At 46.3% G+C, this 24,653-nt stretch overlaps 1 long non-coding RNA gene across 2 annotated transcripts in view; it reads right to left on the bottom strand.

Moving 5' to 3' along the window:
• Window positions 1-23,831, bottom strand: part of LOC144091941 (uncharacterized) — a 52,119-nt gene extending 28,288 nt beyond the window's left edge. The window contains exons 1-2 of one of the 2 annotated variants that reach the window (XR_013305930.1): window positions 22,728-23,831; window positions 18,181-18,230 (exon numbers count right to left, since the gene is read on the bottom strand). This is a non-coding gene — a long non-coding RNA (uncharacterized LOC144091941). Of the gene's footprint in view, window positions 1-18,180; window positions 18,231-18,934; window positions 19,108-22,727 lie in introns of those variants that run through there. The other variant, XR_013305931.1, reaches the window with a different exon arrangement.
• Window positions 23,832-24,653: the final 822 nt, after the last annotated feature.

Below are 24,653 nucleotides of genomic sequence, written 5' to 3'. Positions count from 1 at the left end.
GATAAAAGACGAGCGAGCGAGCGAGCCGGTGGAGATGAGAGCGCCGCTCGCAGATTAAAACGCACTTTGATGAAAAATGGAATTACGGGCGCGCGGCGGCGGCCTTCCAGCCAACTCCACCCACCCCCCCGCGTCGCCACATTTTTAATTCATTCCAAAGTTTGGGCGAGAAACTTTGCACACGCGGGAAAAGTTCTTAGCGGAGCGCCGCCACCTCAATTGTCGTCAAGCGCGAGAAAAATAGCGCCTGGCCCGATTTACGCTAGAATAAATAAATAAATACATAAAAACAAAAGGAAAATAAATGCATGAAATGTTTTTGAATTTAAGGAATTTGAGTGAAAAATGTTTCTGGCACCAAAAGGCCTTATATAATATATTTAAATAGTATTATTTTATTCTGTCTTTACATTCTTTTTTTTCCCCATATTAAAAATAAACTAGTTGTAGCTACAATCTGTTTTTACCCACCTCACCAAAAAAAATATATATGAATAATATCACATACTGGTTTGATTTTTATCACCGAACATTCTCGTAATCTCTTTCAAATAAACCCCTATTTTTTTCTTTTCCTTTTTTATTGGGAGAAAAACAGCTTTTGTACGGAAGATATAAAAAAAGTGTTTTCTCCAATGCTCTGTGGCATTTTATCTACAAGGTATTGATTTAAAAAAGAAGAAAAAACCGAACTTTTCTTTCCGTTTTCGGATTCTTTCTTATCAGAAGAAGCCTTGGGAGAAAGAAAGAAAAAAACCACGAGTTGAGGATAAGATGGCGTGGGACAAAGCTAAGCGGCGTCCATTTGGGACATTTCCTTCCCCTTTTGCACTCGTGACTTATTGTTCTTTTGCATGAATGAGCAAGGCAGCGCGTGTGCACGGCCTTCGTGACAAACTCCCTTTTTTTTTCTTTTTGCGCGTCGGGCTAATGTCGAGCGACGGTAGCGGCCAGCGTACCTGCCGGCTCAAACGCGCTGGTCTAATCGGGCTAAGGACAAGACGTATGTCGCCCAGACGGAATTTTTCGGGGCCTTCCTTCTGCACTTTCCAACGTTTTTCCCGTTTTCACGCTCGGTCGCCACGTTTTGTAGCCATTCGGGTTAGCGTCCGTGGGAATACGCGCTTCAAAACTTACAAACAAATTCAACTTATGAACAATCGCTCGGAACCTAACTCGTTCGTAAGTAGGGGAGCGTCTGAACTGTCATTCATTTGTATGGCTCTTTATAGAATGATCAAAAACTAATCCACTGCTAAAATCAATTAAAACAAACAGACCAAAAATATACTATAAAGTAGACCCCTCCCCCCCAAAGTATAGCACGGGAAAATTTTCCAATACTCATGTTCGAATGCCATCGACAGTGCCAGACGTCCAATCCGTTTCCATGACAGCCACTGAGCAAAACAAGTTCCCCGTAAGGGTTAAAGACGCCATTAGCCCCCTTTGGTGTTTTTCCCATTAGCTTACTTAGCACGGCGAGGTGGCCTTTTTCGCATTCGGTCCGTCGACGCGGCGCGACCTCCACGCCGCCGGACTGATAAGCTCGTCCTTCGCCGCCCATTTGATTAATGGACGTCAATTAGGGGCGGCTTCAGCCGGCCCGCCGCCCTTTGGCGTGCTCCCATATAACGACCGCGTCGACGAATCGAATGCCGGCCGGGCGGTGCGCCGGAAGCCAGATTGCGGTCGGGGGAGGAGTGGGGGGATACGAACGGATGCGCTCGTTGATCAAAGGCAAGCGCATCTGTCTTCATCAAGGCTGACGTTACCTTGGAGGAGGTCCGGTTAGCCCGTTATTAGCGCTTAGCTCCCACTCGTCAACATAATGACTAGTCGACAACATAAATGATTGGGAAGTGCGCAAATAACAACACCTGCGATTTCCGATATATTAAAAAAATGGTAGGTGTTTGTTGGATTTATTCTGGGATGTTTTTCTATGTTCATTAGGCATTTTAATTGTATTAATGCTATAAATTAATGTGTGCTTTATGTTGGGACCAAGTAAGACACTTTCCCCCACAGCTGCTTTCGAGGCCAGTGAATTGTTTTCAGGACTATTGACTCAACAGAAACACCTTGTTCCAGGCCAAGGATGCTGATCTACAAGGGACTCATAAATTGCTTTGACTGGGAAGCCGGCAGATTACCTTATAAAGAAATTATTATGCTTATACTGCAAATTCTTACGCAGGTGTTTTGGTTCCGATCTAATATGAGCAGTTGTTTTTTGACCTTAATGGTGTTATTGGGTTAGCTTATGCAATTGTTTGGAATCAGATGACATTAAATGTTTTGAGTATATCGCGACTAAATGGAGAGAAGAGTATGCCGCTCTTCAGAATCCTTTTGAACGAAGGCAAGTTATGAGTGATTCTCCTTGCAAGTTGTAACCTGTGTATGTTTGAAGATGTCTTCCATGTTAATTCAATTCTATTAATAATGAATCTATCAGTGTTCTTCCACAATGCGGCGCAAACTATGCTTTTTCCCCCGACGCCGTCCTCCATCAATCACGATTGTCTTTAAAACATCGCAAAAAAAGCAGCAATGCTCCGCGGGCGAGCGCCCACGGGGGGGGCTTTGATATTTCCGTGCCCACGTGTAATCAAGCCCTGAGAAGCGCCGCTAGTTAGCGTCGCCAAATGATGGCAAGATGGCTCCCGGCAAAGGACGCCACTGCGAGGTATGTTTAGCGATAAAGCTAACCGCAACACGGTCACGCAAGGGATGATGAATGATGAATGAACGTATATAGCAAAAGCACTTTGTCTGGTTATTGCACAGTCATCACACACACGCAAAAAAACACACGAGCGGCTGGCCGGCCTGAAATAACAGAGAGGAAGGAAAAAAAAGTGAAATGGATTTATCTGTTGGCCTTTTTAGGGCCGCCGACGAGATCGACAAAATGGCGGGCCGGAACTTTGGCTGAAAAACGCAAAATACGGCGCCGAGTCGCAATCTGCCGTGGATGTTTTCTCCGAAAACGCCGTTTTTAAAAGTGCACGGATCGGTCGCCGTGGCGCCGCGACCTTCAGAGCGTATGGATTTTTCCCGCTGGGTGAAAAAACAGGAGCTGCGAGAAGACGCGGGCGGAGAAGAAGGCAAGCGGAACGAGACGGAACCGTGACAAGACGCTAGGGCAAAAAAAATAAGGCGCGTCAGCAGTTCCTAATACGCCCGAGGCCACTCGATACACTCGCCGCGGGACGGTGTAAGGTGACGCGTCGCCGACAGCTTTGACGTCTATTTTTATTGCTTTACGCGGATGCGCCGTTTAGACAAGAGAACACAATCGCTCCGCCGCCGGAAGGTTTGGAGTCGGACCCGTCGGGGGCCGCGGTACGCCGAGAGACGATTGTGGTTGACGGTATTTGATGAAGCGCCGCAACCGGTTTGTGAAAGCGCTCAAAGTTTTCGGTGGATGAGCGTCTGGTGCTAAAGTGGCGGTTGAAAGCAAACGTGAGACGCCACCAAGACTTGAATGAAATTAGAAATGGCTGACGTTGGGTAAAGGGCAAGAAGGAGACCAGAACAAAGGTCTTAGAACCAGGTCATATGGCTAAAATCAGGAATATTAATCCAGACCGTCTTAGAACCAGGTCAAAATCAGGAATCTCTGAGATAAAAATCAATCCAGATCAGGGCTGAGACCACGACTCAGTCTTCAAGAAATGGAGTCCGGGACTAAGCGGAGACTTGCCTGAAATCAGGAGTCAAAGCAAGACCAAGACTTTATGGAATTAAAACCAAGACAGAGACTTTATGGAATCAAAACAAATGCAAAGACTTTAGGCAATCAAAACGAAGACCAAGACTTTATCAAATCAAGACCAAGACCAAGACCAAGACCAAAACCAAAACTGAGACCAAGATTGCATCTTCAGGAAATGGACTCCAAAGTTTTCTCGAGATCGGGAACCACTGACTTTATCAAGAGTTCCGTTTTTGAGTCCGAGACCTTCGAAAACTTGTCCAAAACCAACAACAACAACACTACTTGACACTCACTTGCGGTAAAGTTTCTAAAAGCGAGCGCCGGCCTTTCGCGGCTTAATTGCAAATCCGAAGACGACGGAGCCGTGACATTTACGCTCGTTAAAAACTCGGCCTTCTATCTCGCCGCGTCCCGGGATCGCTAACGAGCCTTAATGTCCGTCCAAGAGTGCGCTAAGTGCTTTTAAATCCGAGGCCGAGAACCGTGGAGGTGCCGGTGGACTTTATCGGGTTACAATCGCTCGCTTTGTTGGCGGCCGGGCTGGAAGCGGAGGCGTAAAAGTATCCAGCCGTAATGCCGGGGATTGAGTTCCAGCGCCACGCCGCCATGTCCGACTATTCATTTGAGCGACGCGGCGGCGCTATCGATCCACGTCTAGTGCCTTCTCCAATTCCGTCCCACGTCTCCGATATCTCCCAGATTGGTGGTAGCGTCCGACAATTGGTTTTGGGCTTAACGCCCTCGCCCCGACGATGGAGTTCATCGATCCGGCCGCGGGAACGATGGGTCCGATCCGAGCGGAGGCGTCCAGATGGGACTTCAAATGTCACGGCGGGGATATAAAAAAAATTGGCCCTTGGACTTTATGGCTCTTGACCCGCAATTGGATAGAAGTGCTAGCTGCTATAAAGGACACGCAAGACCTAATAAATGGACATTTTGTAGCATTTTTTTTTATCCTCGTACGCTCCACCAGTTTTGCTGGCATATTAAAAAAAATGGTGAGGTTAGCACTAGCATTTGTGGAAGGAATTTGGTCCGTAAAAGGTTATTACAAAAAATGGACAGTTTAGATGTTTACATGGAATTTGCTAGCTGTCTCCACCATGAGAAAACGTACAAAAAAGTCAAGAATCTAAGCTCTAAAACATAAATGTTTTGTGTTGATTGGACAATTTGCTCATTTACAAAAACAATGGTGAATGGAATTATTATTATTTTTAAATGAGCAATCTGTCATTTGTATCTAACATGAGAATACAAGAATCTACTACTGGACGTCCGCCATCTTGGCTCTTTGGAAATCCTAAGCGACGCTCTCATTGGTCCGCCCATCGTCAATCGCCGGCGGGACTCGACGGGAGACGCTTTCCTTGAATTTTCCCAGCGGCCCGGCGACATTAGCACACAAATATCCGTCTTTGCGCGACGTTCAAAAGCAGAAGACGCTCCATAAATAAACAGCTAAATATAGCAACGTCACCCCCCGCGAGAAGGGAATTCAGGTATCTGGTCGTCATCTCCCCACTCGGCAAACAAGGACGACTCGGTTTGCTCCCCCGCCGGGTCTTTGGTTGCTTTTGTGCGTGGCGGCGGCGCTCCTTCCAGATCAATTATTCCCACTCAAATAAGTCGAGGCGGCCATGAAATATTCAAGCGGCAGGCAGCGCGAGGGCTTGAAAGCCTTCCCCTGCGTGGCGGTGTTGTAGCTCTTTTATTTTTCATGACCGCAGAGGGACGCTTTGGGACAGCTCTCTATTTTATTTATTTATTTTTGCCTGGCTAATTTAGTCGGAAGCGACGCGAAGATGGAAAAGCCGGCCCGCAAAGGTCAAATCGACGGTGACGCTAGCGACGGCTAAATACGTGTACACGAATTAGCACTCTCCGTCGATCGACGTTAGCGTACGACGACCTCGCCGAAGGATGTCGCGTTAAAATCCGACGGCGCTAGCGTGTCATTCTACTTCGGTTATAAATGAACAAGTTTCTTTTTGAAAAGTTTGAGCGAGACGGGTGGTCGTTGGTTCGTTCGTTCGTTCGTTCGTTCGTTCGTTCGTTCGTTCGTTCGTTCGTTCGTTGGGTCGTCCATCGCGCTTTTGACACTTTTCCATTGCGCTGACATGGTTCGCATTTGGTCTAGTTTAATGACTTGCCCGCTTAAGAAGGATGGCTTTCCACGCGGTGGCGGCGGCGAGAGAGGTGATTTATGGCCGCTTAATAATCATAAATCAGCCCAAGGCCATTTGAGGTTAGCCAAAGTACTCGCAGCGCCGCCGAGGCCACTACGGCGGTTTCGACCGTGGAATTAATTCCGCTTTGCTGCCAGCTTATTTTTTCCACTCGCATTTAACTGTCCATGTTTTAATTCGGCGGGGCCTTGAGATTAAAAAAATAATAAATGAGATGTCGTGTGTTGGCTGCCGGAGAAATAAACGCAAAATCTTTATTCCCATTGCATTCATGGACTAACAAATGAACGGCTCATTTCTTAATTGGCCTCAGCCTCCATTTTGATAGGAGAGTAAGATATTACAATATCCCTTGTTTGGACAACAATACTATATCTGTCGATTCGAAGATGGCTTTAATTGTGGCGTTATACGATTTTTGGAAGATTCCGACACCCGTCTTTTTCAGCGATTCCGAACTATTTATGATCGTCTCTGTTGGGTTTATTCTGGGATGTGTCTATATGTTTTGTAAGCATTTTTAATAGGTAATAAAGCTATAAATTAATTGATGCTTTATGTTGGACCAAACAAGAGGACACTTATACTGCAAATTCTTACGCAGGTGTTTTGGTTTCGATCTAATATGAGATTGTTGTGGCAGTTGTTTTTTGACCTTAAGGGTGTTATTCGGTTAGCTTATGCAATTGTTTTGAATCAGATGACATTAAATGTTTTGAGTATGTCGCAACTAAATAGAGAGAAGAGTATGCCGCACGTCAGAATCCTTTTGAACGAAGCCGCGTTATGAGTGATTTCTCCTTGCAAGTTGTAATCAGTGTATGTCAACGATGTCTTCCTGTTTAATTAAATATTACTAATAATCACTAAATGGTATTAATGATTATTCCATCAGTCTCAGGGACACGTCTAATATATATATATGGATTTTTTCCTTTCGTTTTTCAATTGAGCAGGACTTGACACGGGAAAAACGAAGCAACGAGTCGAGCAAACGACCTCTGAAGCGGCGCCTCTCAAAGAATCGTCAAGACGAAAAGCAAGTCGGCGCGGAGTGGGCGCCACGCTAATTGTTCTCGGCGCTCGGCTTGGGAGGGCCCATTAGCGCCCCCTTCAAGAGTGTTGACTTTCAGCCTCCCACTCCAAAGGGGGTCAAATGTGGCGTCCTGCGCCGCCGCCACCGCCGCATTCATCCGACAGAAAAGCCACTTGTGAAAAGATGCGACCCGTTTAACCGGTTTGTAAGCGAAGGTCGCGGGCCTGCAAATAAAACACAGCTTCTTTTTCCAAGAAAAAGCACCAAAGGAACACTTTTGACCTTTTTTTTTTCTTACTGGTTGCCGTTGAATTTCTGCTTCATGAAAAAGTCGGATGAATTATGACGAAGAAGAAAAAAGCTACACAAGTTTTCACATTTGAACGGCATGGTTTGTAATAAATGAAATCCTTTTAACGCATTTATTCGCTTTTCTTATTTGTCCGTCTGGATTAAAATGCAAATCCACTCATCTATTCATCTTTTGAAAAAAAAATCTTTTTAATAACTTTTACCATGAATAATGCAGGCCTCCCAAATTTAAATAGTAAAACTGATTTGCATTGTGAATTTAAGCCTCGGCGAGTCTTCCATTCTATTGACCGATGACATTTTTAGGATAAAAAAAACCCTGTAAGCATTCCGTCCAAATCCACGCAGAGAAACCCACCGGGCATTGAACCCTCGACCCCAGAATTGCGAGGCGGACATGCTCACCGCTCCAAAAACAAAACACCGGAATAAGAAGCACGCACCTGCGCGAAGGGATTGCGAGACACGAACAGCGAGCTAAAATAGGCTGCGATTCTATTTTGTTTTGTTTAGTTTTTTGTTTTTTTTTTTCATTTGAACAATAACAAAGCGCAAGATTAGCGTCCGAGGCGGTTTCCTGTCGGTTACGGCCCCGGGGCATCCAGCCAACGCGCATCCTAATGACTTCCCCTATGAAAATATTGATTTCTTTTCACCTCTGCTGTGATGTTTTTTGTTTTTTGTTTATTTATACAAAACAGATTGAAGGCGTAGTGAAGGTCAAGGCAAAGGACGTCCGACACCAAAAGAGCGGAAAAGGCAGATCGCCCTTTTGTTCCAATTGTTTTCAACGATCCGACCGTTTCTTTGGCGCGGATTAAAAGCGAATCCTTGGAAATCGATAGAAAAAAGATCGGCAGCTAACTCTCTTTTTCCCATTCAAATGTTCCAAATTGGCCTGACGTGTCAAGTCCTTGGACCGCGTTTGATATTCCGTTAACGCATGGCGAGCAATTGTTCGGACTTTCCGAGCGGGTGAATGGAAAAGTATGCAAAACTTGAATGGCGCTCGCATTTTGAATTCATCTAAAGAAGGAGAAAAAAAATCACCAAGGTCGAAACATGGTGGAATGTTACAATTTCTCTGGTATATGACGGCCACTGAGTGAAAATGTTCACCTCCATATGGCTTTAATAGGAAAACGTGTTACTTTGAAGGGAAAATCTTAAGAAAAATCATCGCATGTGCTATTTCTGAGGTACTGTATAAATGGATTTATAATTCGACATTTCTAAAGGGTGTTGCCTGCACGTAGACAAATTCAAAAAGGATGTCACGTGACCAGTACGACCAGGAAGTGTGTCCGTAGCGGTCTAGTTTGTCATCGCTAGGTAAGATGGCAGGCAATGAGTGAGTTTTATTTCTTATCTTGAATTTCATTCATAGACGTCAGAATAAATTTTGTTCAGCGTTTTATCTGGTTATATTTTCTCTATTTTGAAATAAATGAACGTATCGTCCGCATTGTCTTGCGTTATGGCGTTTATGCGCATATAAGCCATACCCCCCCCTTTTTTGGGCGACAAATAGGACGTATATACGAGAAAATAGGGCCATTGTTATGCTAACCGTTAGCGCAGATAACGTGGCCTCGATCCTGGGTTTAGCATTTTGATTCTGAAGAAAGAATACATATTGTTAATCTTAATAAAGCATTTTACGGGTAAGGTTGACTTGAAAGAAGGAAGGCCTTGTGAGCATTGACAAAGCTTCACACACACAAAAAAAATCTCATTACATTGAACTGCTTAGCGTACGTCAACCTAGATTACATTGGATTGGTGGCTGCCTTATTAGTGGCTATCTCCGCGGGGGTGATTGATGGCCACTCGGAAGCAGTCCCGTCACGGTGCGATGACGCCGCTCTGACCGGATGTGTTTGAAGGACGGAGGCGCGCTAGAACACGGGGAAGAAATTTCAATCGGGGGATAAGGCCGTCGCGGTCGTGACTTTGCAAGCGGCTCCGAGTCAAATCGTCTGCGGCAAATATCCCCTTCCGTGTTTCTTTTTTTTCCCTGACAAGTCGCCGCTGCGCGTTCCATATTAATAAGGACGCCCACGTGGCGCAAAATGACATTCGCCGGCGACACGTTGGCGAGCGGACGTCTGGCGCCGCGGCGGTGCTTTTGTTTGCCGGATTCCGACGGGCGCGTTTTGACAGAAGACGTGACTTTGGTGCCAAGCGGAGAGCAGAGCAGTTCAATAAGAATCCATTCTGGAAAAAGGCGTATTCGGCCAGACTCGTTCCGGCCATGAAATATGGAAAACGGTTTACGCTAGTTTTGCTTTTTGTTTTCTTTTAAAGACGCCGCGGGGTCATTTGCTCAGAGAAATTGAACTATGCCTGAAAAAAAAAAAAACGTTTCTGGGCTGAACTGATGTCAAAATCTACAGCGGCGGTGGCGGCCACTCGTATTTCCGTAGATAATCAGATAGGCGAGCGGCGCCAAATGAAAGCGGAAGCGATGGTGACAGACTCCCGTGGCCTTTCATAAAAGGTGGCGCACAATGAAGAGGGCAAAACCTAATAATAAATCATCTGGATTCATTGCGCTCATCCAAACTTCCTCTTTTCATTTTCCCAGCTCATTTTTCTGGCGGGGGGGGGGGCACCAGCGGGGTGACAGCCTTCTTTTTGCCAGTCCCAATCTTGGCCTGCCAGCCTCATAATGAGAGGCCGCTCGGCGAAGAAGAAGAAGAAGAATAATAATGCGCAGCGATAAGTTGGAGGAAAGAGGAAGATTGCCTCCTTTTCCAAGGTGATTTGTTTTTTCAGAGAAGGAAAATATGAAATATTTCCTTTTAGTCACGTTTCTTTTCCATTCAAGGAAAGACAGTGAATATATTTCATCGTTCCATTAAAATTCACAGAAAACAGGGAATATTGTGATTTATTTATTTATTTTTAGATTTGTCGAAATGCTTTTTTGGGACTAAAAACAAACTGAAGAGACTCAATATTTCATTTTGGGCATTAAAAGGGGAAAAAAAATTATCTACACGTTCATTTATCATAAAACACAAAGTGGACACGTGATTTACTGGCCGAGGGACCGCCCCCTTTGACACCCACATTCTAATGGAGGTCCAATCAGAAGGAAACAATTAAAAGGATATTTTAGAAATGCCGTCGTAAAGCGCTAACGACATTAGCTCCCAATATTTCAAGGCCGTTTCACGTGGCGACCTAAAATCGTCACTCGAGAGACAACGATCGTTCGCCCCTCGCGGTAAAAAAAAAAACGCATTTTACCCATCATGACCCGCGGCGAGCACGCGGTCGTTTCCGTAGAAACGCAGCACGACGGCGCAATCAGAGCCGTCGGCCGCCTCGTCTACGTTCGGCGAAAGCGTGACGCCGGGATGCCGACCGGCTGCCTCTTGGAATCCGATTGGCCCAGCCGGCGGCCAAATGAAGCGAGCGCGGTGGGCGCCCGCCCGAGTGCTTCGCTAAGAGGAGAGCGTATAAAGAATGACGGCGTCGCTCCTTAAAGACGGCCATTACACGACTTAATGGTGAAATATTGCTCCTCTGATGTGAGCGGCGTAGCGCCGGGTAATAAGGAGAGCGTGCATTTTTCACGACGTCGGGGAGAACGCCGCGCGTTTTCATTCAGAGTCCGGGGAGTTTGTCATTCTTGAAACGCCTCTGTGGCGTCTCCCGTGTTCCGCCAGCGTTTTCAATTATTAAAAGTATTTACTTTGCGTCGCTCGAGTGCCTGAGATGAATCAAAGGCTTGTCACTAGGAGACCAATCATGTTAGGCGCTTTTTAATCAAGATGGTCTGTTGGACGGCGGTGAGGAAGAACAAAAGTGGCATTGGGAGGGAGGAGGAGGTTCCAAGAAGACTCGGTCGGGATTTGTCTGAAGGCCATAACTCGCCCAGAGTAGACAAAAGACGTCTGGGATTGGAGAACAAGTAGATATCCCAAAATGGGCCCGAGACCAGAATTGACTGAGACAGACAGAGGCGAGACCGAGACAAGACTGAGACAAGACTGACACTCGCACAGGACCCGGACTTACCGAGCCCGAGACAAAATCAAGACTTGCCCATGATCAGAACCAACCGAGACCGGACAAAAGACTTTTGGGATTGGAGACCAAGGAAATACCGAGACTTGTCCGGGACCAGAATTGACCGAGACCAACATTACACGGAGACTTGCAAAGGAGCCGGACTCCCCGAGATCGGGAGTCAGACAAAATCAACACCTGGCCAAGATCAGAAGAGACCGAGACGGGGCAAAAGACTTTTAGCGTTTAGACCGAGACGATAACGAGACTTGTCCAAAAACGGAATTCGCTCTTCCGCCGTCGCGCAATGGATCAGATGGAGCCACACTTTTATTCCCGCAACGAAGACGGCGCAAATAGTATCTCCTTTGTCGCGGCGTTATCTCTTTGTGAATATTCGCCTGCGAGGAAACCAAGCCGGCGGGCCATAAAGCGCCTGGCGGAAAATCCGTTTCAAATAAAAGCTGGCTTTGTAATAGCGTGCGGCGGCGCTCGTAAACTTGAATTTCCAGCCGTAAGCGGATGTTTAATAGCTGCGCCGATTGTTTAAGGAGTTACTAATTGAAACATCTCCCGCAAATCTCCCACGGCAGATGTAAATGCGGCATGGACGCTAAAATACGAGAGCCCGGTGAAATATTAACGCGCCGACGCTATTTCGGGGGCCGAAGGAGTCGGATGACGGAGGGCGCCGGCGCCCAAGAGGACCGGCGGGATTGATTGCGGCTGCTGGTTTTCTCAGCGCACCTGCTAGCTAGCGCGTTGCCTGAGAGGGACTGAAATAATCTCGGGATAACCCACTTTCAATGTGGGACGCCTTCAAAACAACCGCATTTCATCTTGAGATCCCGAAGGCGAGGGTCATTTACAAAGCGCAAACCGAGATGATTGGAACATTTTGGGCTCTTTTAACTTGACTTTTCTATACTTTGTTTTCCTTTGGGTAAATTAGAGGCAGTTTACAGGAGAAATTTCCATTGACAATGGACCCAATTTCAACCAATATGTCGCCAATACTTGGTTCAACCTTCAACTAGGAAGTGGAGAAACGCCATTTTACCATAAACGACGCACGGTTCTTGATGAAATTCAGGCGGCTCCAACTGTTACATCTCCATTTAGTTTCAAATCGCCACGACAAGATGAATTTGTTGGCCCATCAGCATTAAATGTTGTGCACGGTCAATTTGGGACATGGAATTTAATTGTCTGTCTTTAAAGACCCAGCAGAACCCTAATAATGCACCTAATCCCAACACGTGTCCTCCGGACAAAGGCTAACCCGATAGCACCTGCATTAGAAAATAAGACGGCCTTCTAATTCTACCCTAGCTTTGTCCGCGCTATTTCATCCGCCGTAATGCCGCCACTGGCTCGCCCGGGCCACTCCATCAAACTGGCTCTCTTTCTAGCCGCCGTGACAAATGAAGGCGCGCGGTCGACGCGTTTGGCCAAAATGAGAAAACGCCATGTCGCCGGTCACCGCCCATAACTTGACAAAAAGAAAACATCTGGTCATTTGGGTCGACTATGAGGATTTTTCTGAAAAGGAAAAACGAGGAGAATTCAAACAATTCCTTGTTTTCGAACGGAACTAAAACGGCATATTTCCAGAAATGTATTTACTACCTTTTTTTTAAAACGTCGACTTGAAAGACACGCTTTCTAAATGGGACTCGACACGCTTTCGGTGAGAAAACATCAAACTTGCTCTATAAAAAAAAGAGAGAAAGGCATTTGTTTTGTTTGAAAGCATCAGCTTGTATTAAAAGAATGTGGGTGACAAACAACAGTCCACTTTTGGAGGGCTTTTTAGTTAAAAGCCTCCTAATGAGAAGCTCGTTTACGTGTCAAGTGTTTTGTTGACGCGCGGCGCCCTGAAAATGAGTCGCCGTCGCCGCCGCCGCCGTCGCAGTAATAAAGAAGAGAGAAAAAAAAACGTGTCGGCTTCTCGACGCGGCTCCTTCCGTCAAACGAGGAAGTTGTTTATTGGCGTTGCTGCCCGAGTTAAAATTTCAAGGACACTTTCCTGTAAAATTAATTCATTCAGCCACGTCCAATTTCTTTTTGAGACTGCCACGATCTGGCAGCCATTAATGAGAATTTTTTTTTGATGGTTCATATTATTGCAATAGTCACTTTTCAACAAGTAAGAAAAAGAAAAGAAAAATCAAAGCCGTATTATATTCTATTTCCTAATCACACAATCATTTCCTTTCAAAAAGGGACTAACTTATTTTTTATGTGCATATTAAGCCATACCCTCAATTCAGTCATCTTTTTTTTAGTCTGAAAATGCGGCTTATATGCGAGTAAATAGGGTAAGGTAAGGCAAAGAAGGCGTATTTTAGTTGAAGTGTGTTTGGGAATGGTCGCAGAGGCACGGCAGAGGAATAAATAGGATTGTTTCCTGTTGTCTGAAGGGACTTTCGGTCGGACAGGCGGAAATTTTTGCAAGCCCAACTTGGAAATTGCCAATCTACGCAAACACCATTTCTCTTATCGCGCTCGCTCGGTCGGTATGCAAGAGCGGGCTGAACAAACGCCGAGCCCAACGCGTTATCTTACCCGGCCGGCCGGGACGGCGGTCTGCACCCGTTGACAAATGCTTACGATAAACGGAGCCGGCTCGGCCCGAAACGGGCGGCCGGTCGAGTCCGTCGGTTTAACGATTTGACGCAAAGTCCGATCAGCCAATGCTTTGGGCTTTTTTTATAAGCGGAAATAGGAGAACCTGGGAAGTTTATTCTCCAGAATCCAAATAAATAATGTAAAAACGTAAGACAGAATGGCAGGTAAAGGATAGACGCCAGGACAAAGATGGAAGTCGTTTTATGGGTGGGTTCGACAAGGAGCGACGAGTAGACGGACCGTCTTCTCGCCAATGATCGAACGATGTTTGTCGACAAGTCGTCAAGAAAAACTGCAGAGTGGAAAGGAAGCAAATGCACCAAAAGGAAGCCAACCCAAGACTTTCCCGGTGTCAACCCAGGCCTTAGATTTCTACCCAGACAAAGAGAAAGAAAAAATAGCTTGGATAGATGGACGGCGAGACCCTTCTAAATCTGCCGTAGCGCCGAGTCATTTGATTTAGCGTAGCATCCTGCCACGCAAACCGATCGCCCGTGATTGTATTTTCCCTCGGCGGAACCGCCAGAAACGGGGCGGGCGGCCGACACTTAACGTCCGCCGTTGACGTATTGCGCTATTAAGAATAAAAAAAAAAGCTCGCGCCGGCCGGGGAGAAAGGACAGGGCGGCATCTCGGGCCGACTGCCCTCCGCTACGTCATTCCTGTCTCCGGACGCTAATGCTCAATTGATTCATGGGCGATGCGGCCCGGGAGCCGCTAAGGCTGCACTCCGATTATTTGTCCTGAAACGCCACCCCCGCGCATCTCCCTCCATCTCATTCGTCTTATTAAAACGTGACTCGCCCGCTCTTCTCGATTTTCCTCTGCTGGCGCAGAGGAAAAACAATTTCAAGGGATTGACGGCGCTTCAGGAGCCGCGACTCGGGCGGGATAAAACGCTCCGAGGTCCGAGATGAGCCGGAGCCCCGCTATCGATCGCCGCCGACAGACGCGCCACGAGGGTCGTCGTCGTTTAGGGTTGACGCGACCGGCGAGACGGCCGCGTTTTCGACGACGCGTCGCTCGGAACGACAAACGTGTCTTTTTGCCGTCTAAAAAGACGCGAGGAGACGAGCTAGCTCTGAGTTTCGGGTGGTTTGTTTTGAACAAATTGGCTGCCAAATTTGATTTGAGAGGATTTTTTTTCCCGCTTGGACTAAACCACAACACGGCGGCGCTAGCATTCGCCACGTAGTTTGTGCACGAAGACTTGAAAAATGATGCCAAATGAAAAATCTTGTTGTTTGCGGTTTTGATGAGCGCGCCGCTCATTGAGCGCTTTTTGATCCGGACGCCGCGTGCGAGCGATTCAGAGCGTGACAGTATGGCCGTTTGGCTTTTCTAAAGCCCGGCTGTCGCTTTCGTGTTATTTCACCGCCCACGGAGAGAAATGGCCCCCTCGTTGCCCGTGTTTCTATGGCTTGTAGGGCACGGCGTGAAGCAGGCTCAGGCAGCTTTAATAGAAGCTTCACCTGGAGCACTCTGGGAAATTCCATTTTCAAGCCAATGGCCGGTGGCACTATTTTGGCCCAGATCAATTTCCCGTAAATGCTCCGGTGGGGGTCCAAACCTTCCCCGGGCATATCTGGGAACGTGTTAGCCGTTTTAGAAATGGGAAGGGGAAAAGGATAAAAAAAATAAAAAATACGTCCTACCCTTGGGAGACCTTATTGTGTACAGTTAAAAAAAGAGCGCAGCAAAATGTTACAGCATGATGCGTGTGGCCATTTATCACCAGGCTAATTTAGTGTTCCGACAAAGCTCTTAATGGTGTTGGCCTGCAGCTCTCGCGCCACCAAGGGTATGGCGACCACTACCACGGTTACGGACAGCGTGATCGGTCCTGACGTTGTTTCCCTTTGGGAACCTTCTAATGACTAAAGTATCATCCCCACGTGCGCTTAATGGAAATAGGAGCAAGGTTAAATGCATAATACGTAAATACTTGGCCCACGTTGACCGATAAGTATTCTAATTGTGGCTCGTATTGCCCATTTGGAGAAAGATGAATGAATGCCTACACGCAGAAGCTTTAAAAAACAGTGTTAACCGCTTGTTTGGTTAGCAAGGTTGCGCTAGTTGCGTTCTTGACCCGAACTGGAGGATACACCAACGCTTATGGGAGTCACGATCAAAACTGAGAGAAGCCAAGACCAAGACCCGCGCCAAAACCAAGACATGACCATGACTGTTGGGAGTCAAAAGACTGAGAAAAGTCCATAGACTAGCAAGACTAGAAAGCATAATGACTACGACAAGAGCAAGACTTCAAAAGTCCAGAATGACACTATAGTTTTGTGGGCTCTTTTGGTTTCTTATACTCCAAAAAGGACTACAGTTTGTGACTCAGCCCACTCCAATCAATCCAAATCACCTTTGTATGCCCCCTGAGTTCACAGTACGACTTTACAACAACAAGATATAATGTTTCCAAACTTTTTAACCAAGCCCCAAAAAGAATACCAGTAAGCGGCAATGGATCTAGACATATCCCAACGACGCTAACCAATTTGTTGAGACGTAAACACCGGACCCACCCCAACTGTTATTTCGTGCATACGTTGTGAGATGCAAAAGTGTGCGTCAGGAATAGCTAAAGGCCATAAAACAAGAGGACTTCATGAATATGGATTGATACGTGGGCGGTGGCGAGCAGCACAATAGCACCGGAGAAGCAAAATTCAGGACAGATATTCACACGCACGCACACACGCACCTCGTCATCTTTCCGCGATTGTCAATTCTCAAACGATGCCGGCAAAAATACGGCTTGCAAAAACGTAACTCATATTTGACAATAAAGTTGTTCCGGATGGCTATCGGGGCAAACGGGCTGTCACGACCTGCTGTTAAATGGACCTCGACGTTTGCCTGCCGAGCGCTTTTTGACACGAAATGACAAAAAAAAAAAAAAGTAAAAACGGCTTCCTACGGTGGTAGTCATTTGATATGGTCAAAATTCATTTTTTCAGTCGAAAACATCTTTAATGACGTTCGCATTTGGCACACTGGGCGGTTTCAACGCTCTCGCCGGCGACAAATGAGCCCCGAACGTGGGCGTCGTTCATCACGCCGAGTAATGCAATAGCGGCGTCCAAATTTCATGTTAATGCGCTGTTTGGTTATGGCGTAATTGGATTGGAATTTACGACCGGAGGGATCGGGCCCGGTCCCCCCGGCGTCGGACGAGAAATCAATCTCCACGTTCGCCCGCCCGCTCGCTCGCTGATGAAAGCTACTATTTTACTTTTACGGCGCTATATCACTGCTGTCAAAGCGGCGGAGCGGGGGCCAGATCCGGCCTGCCACAGCCTCTATGCGGTCTGCAAAAGATGATTGCATTTATGGTTTCATGCGGAAATTCTAATGAAAATTATAAATCTGCAGAGAATATTTAAATGAATATTCCTGTTTTTGAGACATCTAAAAATATTATCAACATGTTTTATTTTGGCGAGCCTCACAAGCCGAATCCAGCCTCCGGGACTTTGACCCCTGACATCATCAAGACTGGTCCAAAATCAGAAAGCACCGAAATGACGTCTAGACCAAGACCCCCTTCAAAATGAGCCTTGACCAAAGACCGATCCGGATTACAAACCTAAAGCAGACTATTGACAGCCTCCCCACCCCTTGAATCCGCATTCCCCCAAAAGGATAAGCCCCCCGCTCTACTGGTAAAACCTTTGCGAATCCCACTTTCTGGGCACCCGGCGCTCACGGCGACGGCTTCTTTCCTCGGGTACTTGGAAAAACAAACGTGGGCCGACTGAATCTCTTCAAAGCCCCGAACGCGGCGGGAGTACAATTGGACGGCGGGCGGAAAGTCGCCCCGCTTTGAAAACGACCCTAAGCCCCTCCCCTGGCCTCGGCGCGGGAACGAGTTTACTCGGAGAGCCCGGTCTCGTCTCAATATCCCCCATTGGCTTTACCCGCTTTTCTCCCCATTTTCCCTCCCACGTCATCGTAAACGAGCCGGCGTTGCCATGGCGATAAAGGGAGAACCCGTCGTCCCCTCATTTTCTTCGTCGAGCCTTTAAATAACGAATTTATTTCGGCATCGGGGCGAAAAATTGTCAAGCGAAAGAGTTACGCCGCGCTGGCCGATCGTAGCTGAAATATTTCATCGTGCGCAAGATGTGATTGATGTGATAATATGGACAGGATGGCTTTGCAAGTATTAAAAAAACAGAAACCCGAGTGATAGCTGCTGCTGCATGTGTGACTGCTGAAATATCGGCCAATAAAAAAGATGTGCTTACCTTAAGTTGGGCATCACTTCTAGTTGAACTTTACTTTAAAATGGCGCATGCTGTAAAAAAAAGAGAAAACATTTGACATTTATCCAACCCATTGGTGCTTATTTTTGCTGATTTTAATTGGCCAATTGGTGAATAATAGGCAAATAATAGCATTAGGTTGTTTTTAAACAGTGCGAACAACAACAAAAAAATGGAAATTATTAACAATGCTAAAATCTATTTTTTTTTTTTTACCCTTAACCCTTTAACGACAGCATTATTCGCTTTTTGATGATCCATAAGCCCAACTGGACACCATATTTTGATATAAATGAATAATATTTTCATGTCATATCATTTTTTCAGTCATCAACCATGCAATAAATGTTCCTTCCTTCTCAGATACAAATGTTTTCCCGAAAGGGTTAAGATTAAAATGCATATTTTCAAAGGCGAAAACCTGATTTACTTTGGCCCCGCCCTCCCCGCCACTCTGACACATGTGCGCTAACATAAACGATTAACTTGATACATTTCCTGCCCAAAAGCGAGGAACACGCGAACCGAACGGGCATAAACGTCTTTTTCCAAAAGCGACAAGCGTCTCCGGCCAATCACGAGGCCCATTAATCACGCTTCGTCTCTCAAAATTGCCCGGCTGACTTTAATAGAGAGCGACTGCTACTATTACAGTCCGACATTAGCGGCGAAGTAGCGCCTTTCTTGGCATTTGGAAGCCGATAAAGCCAACGGCGGAGGAATTTAATGTCCTGACCTTGGACGTTTTGGCCGGGCGTTCCATAAAGCGGAGAATGGGAGCTTGTCGCCATGATAAAGAAATAATGGCTCAAAAAGACGAGAAAAGAGTCTCCGGAGATTGAACGTCGTCATTAGCGTTCGCTCGCTAGCTTCTACGGAGACGGAAATAGCTCGCGGACTCGTCCGAGCGGATAAAAAAAACAACTTCTGGGATTTGGGATTTTAAAAATGCACGTTTCACGAGCGCTAAGGAGAATTCCCGGTAGTTTTGCAATCCTTTTATATTAACGCTACTTGTTAAATCCTTAGCGGCGGATCCGCTTGACTCCGTCGCGATTCCCGCTAGTACGATATGAGCAAAACGATGATTTGAGCGTTATACCGGTCTGGAGTTTGCATGTTCTCGCCGCTGAGCTAATTGTACGCTAAATTGTCCTTAGGTTTGAGTGCGATTGTTTTGTCTTTTCGATTGGGTGGCCACCCATTACGGATGCCTGTAGTTGACTAGGATAGGCTCCAGCACCCCCGCAACCATGCTGAGCGGTACAGATAATGAATGAACAAGTTTATCTTTTAATTAGCGTGAGTAGTGTGTACAAATCTTGCTAGAAAAAAGCATCCACAGAGTTTGTTTTGTTTTTTTCTACCCGAGATTCGCCGAGAAATGGCGGGTGGGCGTGAGGTCGAGCTGGGAGACCGCGCCAACCTCGAAACCGCCGGAAAGAAAACCCGGATGAAGGGAGACGCAAGCAAGCGGAGGAAAATAAAGCACGCTTAGGTTGAAGATGCCCTCTGGCTGCTGCAGTAATAAGGAGGAAATCAGATGATGGCTGGTGAGAAAGAGGCACGGGTCCAAGTAAACACCGTGGTCTCCCCGTAATTTCCTTCTCTTTCCTCTAGAGCGGCCCCGTTTTATTTACCGGTGAACCGCATCTGGCCTTAACAACGTGCTTATTACCGTAACCGTGACTGGGGCCGGCTAACCTTAAGGTCGCCCTCCCACGCGCGCTCGGCGTCAACGTCTACCGTGCGCGTCTAACGCGGGAAAGAAAAATGAGCGACGACCCGGGAATCCCAAGAACGCCACATTCTCCGCCTCCTCGCCTCATTAAAAATCCCCGAACATGAGCGCAGTTCCAAGTTGCGATGTTTTGCGGACGGATCCGATTGGATGGTCTTGGCGGGCCCAAAAGTGGGAGGGGGTGAATTTCCCTGGTGCTAAAAGGTGGAGTGAGGAGACTGGAATTTTCTTGAAGCTTCACCACGACTCGGACCTAACGTTGGCCTGACACGAAAGCGCTGATTTCAGAGAGAAAGGTGGAAAGCGGCCAGTTAGCGTTAGCGCAAGATCCTGAACATCTTAAGGCCATGGTTCTCAAACTGCGGTCCATAACTCCTAAGTCAAGGGTAGGGAACCTATGGCTCAGGAGCCATATGTGGCTCAATTGATGGGTGCATATGGCTCTCCGCTAACCTGCGAGCTAAAAATATGGGAACCATCAGTGAGAGTTGATTCCCAAACGCACCAATAGGAGACTTTTCCTACTTTAAAAGTGGTGAAATTCATAAAAAAATGCACACATTTTCATGTATGTTTACTTTTAAATTCTGAGTATAGCTCTCAAGGAATAATATTTGTTCATGGCTATGTCTTTCAAAAAGTTTCCCGACCCCTGACCTAAGTGGACCACGGCGCATCACCGCGCATTTCATTGGTGGACACGTTGGATCCAAGTCCGTGAGACTTTGCTCCGGTGCTTCACGTGGATTCAAAGCGTCATTCTGCGTTTGATTGCGGCATTTTCATCTCTGAAAGCTCTTTAAACGGGAAGCTGACGCCACAGCGCCGAGCGCCGGACTCATCCGTCCCGACGAGACGCCGCGACATATGTCGGATTGACTTGCCGGCTGGCGGAGACGCCGCCTTTCAAGCTAACCGGGGAGGCAAACATGAAGGCGAGCCGTATCGCAAGCCACGTAAGCCGAGTGCAAAAATAAGCGGGCTATTTTTGGCGAGAGCCTTCTTCCTGTCGTCGGCCCTCTCGGGTGCCCTCGCGCGCTAGCGTCGGCGAGAGTCGCAGGTAGCGCTTTGACGTCAACGCGAAACGCCATGCTGCAAATGTCAGATGTTTGTCAAGCAGAGAAAAAAAAAAGCGGAGTGGAATTATCCACGCAACTTCTGAAGAAACGCCGCGTCTCCGAGGATGAGACGACGCTACTTTTTTAACGGGGATTGTGAAAGCTACACTTGGCTCCAGCACCCCCCGCGACCCTAATGAGGATAAAGCGGTTCAGAAACAATGAGATGAGAGATGTTTAAGACATGTCAAATCTTCCCTTGATTATCGCGACTTCACTGACGTGAATTCACTTCTTTGCGATTTTTTTTCTGCTATTGAAAATTTTAAAAAATGTTTTTTATTTTTTTTTAAAGTTCATAGAAAATGTGAAAATACACGCTGAAACTCGTAAACGGAAGCCACTTATGCTAAGGTAGTAGTTATAATAGGGGTGACACTACTTTGCTATTTTTCGACTATCGAGACCATGTCTGGTCTACATTAACCGCGATATTGGAGGGATTACTGTCCAAGCCATTCTTGTTAACTTTGCCATCCAGTCTGGATCAAATCCACATTACCCGCCTATCGCAGCGGGGGTCGGAGGCGACGCCCGGTCTCCCGTGGGTTCCCTCCGGTGAACGGCTTCACATCTCGTCTTTCTAGTATCATTTTTTTTCTATATGCGGCCAAAAAAAAAAATCTCAAATGAGGTGGCGGACTGTTTGAACACGGGGGATCCTCCCTCGCCCGTTCTTTTATTTTTTTATGGAGGAGCGGCGAGGGAGTCGGCAGACTGCTGCAAAATGTCACGGAGATGACTGCGGTCACGCGGCGGAAAGCCACCGGGATTTTGGTGCCGCCGAGCAAATACGCGGGGAAAACCTGGCCGCGTTTCCACGGGAGATGGAAGCTGACGACGACGACATTTGGAGGGCCTGAAATTGGCGGCTTTCTCCGGTGAGGCCTCACAAGGGTCGCAGGGGGGGGGGGGGGGTGCTGGAGCCTATCCCAGCTGACTTTGGACACGAGGCGAGGGATACCCTGAATTTGTGGCCGGCCAATCGCTGGGCACGAGGAGACTCATAGACGATTTAGCGTAGAATTTGCCATGGCTAGCTTGTTTTTGGAACGTGGGAGGAAAGCAGAGTACCCATAGAAAACCCACGCAAGCCCGGGAACAACATGCAAACTCCACACAGTGATAACTTATCTGGATTTGAACACTGGGCACCAGAACTGCGAGGGGGATGTCCCTTTTAAATCATATATTTTTTAATTAAACCTTTCTGGATGCATACTCATTGATTAGTAACTGTGTCACAATGTTGTCAAAAGAATTTAGACTTTTTTCTACTTTAAAAGTGGTCAAATGACTAAAATAGGCACACATTTTCATGTATTTTCCCCCTTAAATCAGCAATTTTTACACACGTTCAAAGATAAAAATCCTGTCAAAAAGTATTGAAAAATGAACCATCAAGACTGAAAATATCGCCCCAAAAATAATGATGTAACTCGGGGATCAGCAGCTGAGGACCTGGCGGATGATTCAATGGACTGTCATTTCACTGACTTGATATTTATATTATTCCTAACTCATTTAGATGACTAGATTAAATTGCATTACATTTTCTTCATCCCATACTCAAGAAATTCATATTGTTGCAATAGCAAGAAGGGTTGAACATCATTTTTTCAAGGATTATTAAGACAAATATATAGCAGAAAAATGTGTTTGGTACTCACCCAGTGCTCCAAATAAGCAGTCGTGTTCAATATCCTTTTTTTTTTTTCTCCGCCACTGTCAATTGCTTGAGTTCGTGGCATTTGAATTGATGAAGTTGCTATCGAAGCATCTCGCCTTTGATTAGCAGTCTCCATCGATTGGCCGACAGCCGGATCGACTCAAACGTATCGGCGTTCTTTGTGCGTCCAGGCATTTTGGTTTTTCGTGACGTCCATTTGAGCTGTAAACGGACGAGGCTCTCAAACGTGTTCCTGCATGGTTTAAGTCCATTCATTGTCTCACAATAATGTCAATGTCCAGTTTGAAATGATCTCCTGTTTCTAAGCAACGCTGTATTTGTGTTGCCAAAACGGTGGAGATCTCGGAGGTCCTGAGGGATCCAAAATCAAGTGTCCACATGAGTTGAGGGAGTCATCTCTTATTTCACAATTCTCCAATTGTCCCCTTGAGTAGGTTTGACTTGTCTCTGTCAGCATCAGCGTGGGAAACAGTGCGTGTCCTGTGTTGACCTTTGCTAGGAGGTGAAGGCAAATGCAACCTTCACGTGACACGTGCATTTTAAAGGCAGGCTGTAGTCTTGATATTTTCATCACTGTTTCGTGCATTCGTGGAGAATATTTGAGACAATGAAACTCACCCAGTTTCACCAGTGATCCCATATTTTGCCAGTTGAATGACGTCAAAGACGTCCGACAGAAATTCTCCATCGCTGGACGTAAACAGTCAATGTCCTCCTCGGTTTTTGCGATGTCCTCCGATCCAATTAATCGATATGAACTCCACTCCAAGCAGCTTTAGTAAATTAGCATCATCATGATAAGATGCTATAGGCTGTCCACGTTTAGCTTTATACACAAAGCTTGCCGTTATTTGTCCTTGAGTCTTGAGTTTGTCCCTCCAGGTAACCGGACGTCGGTTAGCTAACTCTTCTCGGATAGCATGTTTATTAGCGGTAGCTTGCGCTATACTCATGCACTGTTATTTTCATATGTTTCGGAAGAAGAAGAGCTTAGATTCTGTTACCGTTCATAAAAACACATGTTGGTTGTGGACGTGAGCGGGCTTATTTGCGCATTTCAGTGCACTCGTCGTTAGCTTCGCGCTCGTCGTTAGCTTCGAGCTCGTCGTTAGCTTAGAGCTATAGTTATGTCTTGGGGACACTTTTCAGGGGGAAAACTCACTTTTTTGGGTTCCAACTGGGTTAAGTCTTTCTTAAACCTTTCTTCTTTGGTGGCGAAACGCCAAAAAAAGATGCTTAAAGTCTGTTGTTTTTGTTTATTTGCAGGAGAGCGAAGGAGAGCCGTGACGCACTTATGGTTGAGCCGATGTTTTGTTTGTCGCACCTGTTGCACTAATTAGGTACCACTTCGCTCACTACTAATTCGTTTTATCGAATTAAGATTTTTAAACAACTCCCCACCTGAATAAAAATAAGTTATGACTGCTTAAAATCTCAAGTTCGCGTGAAAATTAAATTTTTAAAGTGTATTTATTTTTTTATTTTAAAGAGCACACACCCAGCCCCGCCCATTTCAAAGAAACAGGACGTCCATTGCCGTCAATGTTAACTTAGGCCTCTTTTCTACCAGTCGGCTCGCATTTTACATCTTTTTTCTGTTGTAAAGTTTATAGCCAAAGCACCCCATTTACTGTGACTGCTTAGCCCTGTCTCCATTTAGTGGTTTAGCTCACTAAACTAAAAATTCATGGCAATTCCATTGTTGTTTATGTGCAAATGTTCCCTCAACATGGTTCCATTAGAGCAAAGCAATTTTCCCCAACAAAAAAAAAACAGTTCAACCTTTTTTTCCCCTGATAATAATAACGAGTCCAGGATTGATTTTTCCTGAATTAAAGCCTACATGGCTGCACTAAAATAACAAGCAGTGGAGAAGCCACCCGTGTTGCCTGCTGGGAACAAAAAG

This window comes from Stigmatopora argus, chromosome 17 (assembly GCF_051989625.1).
Source record: "Stigmatopora argus isolate UIUO_Sarg chromosome 17, RoL_Sarg_1.0, whole genome shotgun sequence".
Classification (NCBI taxonomy): Eukaryota; Metazoa; Chordata; class Actinopteri; order Syngnathiformes; family Syngnathidae; genus Stigmatopora; species Stigmatopora argus.
The sequence above is the reverse complement of the archived record's forward strand: the minus strand, read 5'-3'. Positions and strand labels throughout refer to the sequence as shown.